The 3,975-nt window shown below is 37.5% G+C and overlaps 1 pseudogene; it reads left to right on the forward strand.

Annotated features, from left to right (window-relative positions):
• The first annotated feature begins 1,030 nt into the window (after positions 1-1,030).
• On the forward strand, positions 1,031-1,102 carry LOC122054517 (annotated as a pseudogene).
• Positions 1,103-3,975: the final 2,873 nt, after the last annotated feature.

A 3,975-nucleotide genomic window follows, 5' to 3' on the forward strand; every position in this document is an offset into this window, starting at 1 on the left:
CGAATTCTTCATCTTTCTTTGTCATAGCAAGTCTTTGTGGAAAAGGGATTGTTTGATTTTAAAGGATGAGTGGAAGAGTCTCTTCAACCTTCTTGGTATTCTCCTCATCATCTTGAATATGAATTGGTTCAAGTGTTGGAGGAGAGAGCTCTTCCTGAAGTTTCATCTCTTTTGAAGCAGTCACTTAAGTATATCCCAAGGTCCATCCGCTCCTAAGCTCAATTCTGTTATAGTGTTCCATTGGATTGATATTAGGTTTTCCTAGAAATTATCCTGGTTCTCTTGAAGATGATGAAGTTATCTGAGCAATTTGGCTATCCTGCATCTTCTAATGTTTCTTTGAATATCCATTCTATGATTAAGTAGCTTGATTTCTTGTTTCAATTCATTTTGACTAGAAATAACTTCTTCAAGTATTTTCTCCAATTTGGATAATTGATAGCCTTGAGAAGATTGTTGTTGTTGATAGCTTTGTTTGCCAAGCTAGTAGCTTGGTCTAGCCCCCGTGGATGGTCCTTGCTCTTGGTTATTACAATAATAAAAATTTGGATGATTCTTCCAACTAGGGTTATATATGTTAGAGTATGGTTTATTCTTCCATTGATTGAAATTTACAACAGCATCACACTACTCAAGTTGATTAATTTACGCAGATAAGGCTCCTAATGGGCATGGATCTTAAGTGTGATCTGTGCTTCCACATGTTTCACATACACATACTATGGAATTGACCGTGCTTGTATTTGCCCCCATATTTTCCAACTTTTTGGTGAGAGCATCCAGCTTTGCAGACATCAAAGTGATTGGCTCTACATCAAATTTTCATGATGGTTTAATTGGGGTTGCAGATGAATAACCTCCACTTTTTTCTGATGCCCACTGATGATGGTTCTGCGCTACACTTTCAATAATGTCTTCATCCTCATCTAAGATTTTCTTCATCAGTGCCCCTCCAATTGTAAAATCTAGGGACACTTTTGTATGGTAGTTGATGCTGTTATAAAATGTACGAAGCACTAGCCATTTTTCAAGTCCATGATGTGGGCATTGTCTAACCATATTATTAAATCTATCCCATACTTCAAATAATGATTCTAAGTCTGACTATCTGTAGCTTGCTATCAAATTTTTCATATGAGTAATTTTTCTAGGAGGATAGAATTTATCCAGAAATTGTTGCTCACATTGCTCCCAAGAGGATATGCTATTTGGTGGCAAAGAATTTAGCCACTATTTGGCTCTATCTCTCAAAAGAAAGACAAACAATAATAGTCTTACTACTTCCGCTAGAACACCATTTATTTTCATTGTACTGCAGATTTCATAAAAGACTTCAAGGTGTTGATTCAGATCTTCATGTGGTCCGCCCCCAAATTGGTTCTGTTGTACTATAGTAATTATTGCAGGCTTTATTTAAAAATTATTTGCTTCAATGGATGACCTTTTGATGCTAGACCGAAGCCCTCGTGCATATGGTGTTGCGTAATCCTTCAATGGTTTGTTTGCCATAACTAAATGTTCTTGTTTTTTTTTGATGCCTTTGCAAGATTCTTCTTCTATGAAAAGTTCTGTCAATCTCAGGATCAAGAGGTAATAGATCTCCTGCAAAGTTAGATCTACGCATACAACAACAAGATTCTAAATATTTTTTATCATAGAATTTAAGAAATTTTTAAACTGAAGTACTAGAAATAATAAATGCAGAATTTGAATTACAAATGAGGAATGCAAGGTAAAATTGCAAAAAAAAAAAAAAAAAAGAATTTCTAAGACTAGTTACAAGTATGTAGTAGAAAAGAAAGAAAAGTTTAGTCTAACTCAAATGATTATCTCTAATGTTATAGACGCAGCCCCCAGCAATGACGCCAAAAACTTATTACGTCACCGCAAGTGCACGATTTCATCGTCAATAATAGAAAGATATCAATCCCATAGGAACTAGTTATAAGCACTAGAGATGTCTCATGAAGAATTAGCTAAATAATCAATTGGATAAAAGTTGTGCTGAGCAAGAAACTAGAAATAGAAATAAGAAAGTAAATGAGAACTTTGGTTTTGTGGGTGTTCTAGGAGTTCGGTTTCGTTGTGATATTCATCAATGAAAGATGGTTCACCAAATAATATCCTCAATTAACATGAATTTGTAGGAAGTTTCTAGTTATCTCCTGCAGAAGACAACCGACAAGGGGCTTTGATCGACATCATTAGCCACTAAATAGATATGATTCTTATGAAGTCTATTAGCGGGGTTGCCTGTCACTAACGTCCCTCGGTCATACAACATAGAAACATATCTCTACTTAATGTACATAATGATGAAGATAATAATTACATTCATCCATCCCACCTCCTTGTAGAAACTTTCTTCACCTTTCAAGATGACACCCTAGACGTCCGTTAGCGGGATTGTCTGTCACTAGCGTCCCTCGGTCATACGATCTTGGGTATTCCTCTACGGGATCCACAAGCATCATAAATATTCAATCAAACATGGTAATTAAGTCCATACACATGAATCCACACAAGATCAAATAGATACAAAATATGCTAATATCATTGAGATAGGGAATTGGCATATCCAAGAGTTCTTACATCGAGTCACTCCACAATTACTCCCTTAATCCTAGAATAATAGAACTACTCCATGGCACAAGAAATAAGATTCGAAGACATAAAGATTACAAGCATTCTAATCCCAAATCCAAGAGAAGAGAAGAGAAGAGAAGTGTTTATCCAATGGCGATGAGTGATCTTTGAAACCAATCCTGAGCTTCCGGAGTCAATGTCGAGAAGGTGATGGCCTCAGATCACCGGATCAAGGCTGTAGATGATGGAGAATAGCACCAAGATCGATCTTCTCAAAGGGAAAGCCTTCCTCCCCTATAAAGGGGAAGAAACTCCCTTTTATAGAGCTGGGGCACGGGCACCACACGGCCCGTGAAATGACCGTGTGGCTCTCACATGGCCTCCTACATTCTACTCTCGTCCAGGGTGACACACCCGTGTGGAAATCACACGGTTGTGTTCTGCTTTGTCTCTAGATGGCCTACATGGCTATGTGGCTTACACGGCCTAACCATTCTTAACCTTTTGGAAATCCTACATGACTGTGTGGACCACACGGGCAAACCCTGCTTTCTCTCTAGAAGTATTGCATGACCGTGTGGGTCACACGACCAACCTTTGCTTGCTCTCTAGAGATATTGCACAGTCATGTGGATTTACACGACCATGCTCTAAATATGCTGCTAGGGTGACACAGCCGTGTGGAGGCCACACGGCCATGCCTTGTTCCCCCTCTGGTGAAGACACCGAGTAGTGTGCACCGCACGACCAGATTCATTTTTCTCATTGCTTCTTTGACATGGCCATGTGTATCACATGGCCAGTGTTGTTTACCTTTGGTTGCTATCTGGATTGATAATGAACATCTCTTTCTCTCCATATTTGACTCCTGTCAACAAAAAATGTACAAAGAGTAAAACTCCAAACAAAGAGAATAATTATGCTGAAAGTAAGACAAGAAGTATAAAAGTGCATAGACAAAGTATGCGTAAAATATATGAATGTGCGTCAAAACATGCATAATAAGTGTATATAATCTATGCACATTCGTGAAAAATAAATACATGTCTCTAAGGAGTAGCTCCCCCTCAAAACATGCTCTAAAGTTTCTATCATTACACCAACAATGACTTGGAAATCTTAAACCTTTAGGAAATTCAAAATTTTAGGTTATGAGGTTCAACATTCAACTTTGAAATTAAACCTCATCCTAAACTCCAACTTAGTCTTAATTAACCAATCCTTTCTTGTTTCAACAATAAAACTACTCTTAAATGCTTATCTAAGCACTTCCTAAGGTTAGGAAAGGTTAACATGACTATACATTGCTTATTCAACTTAAACAAACTTAGTTAAGCTAAAATCAGGGTCTTAAGCACTTAAACAAAGATCTTAATCGCTTAAGACCGG

The sequence above is a fragment of the Zingiber officinale genome, chromosome 3A (assembly GCF_018446385.1).
Source record: "Zingiber officinale cultivar Zhangliang chromosome 3A, Zo_v1.1, whole genome shotgun sequence".
Lineage (NCBI taxonomy): Eukaryota > Viridiplantae > Streptophyta > Magnoliopsida > Zingiberales > Zingiberaceae > Zingiber > Zingiber officinale.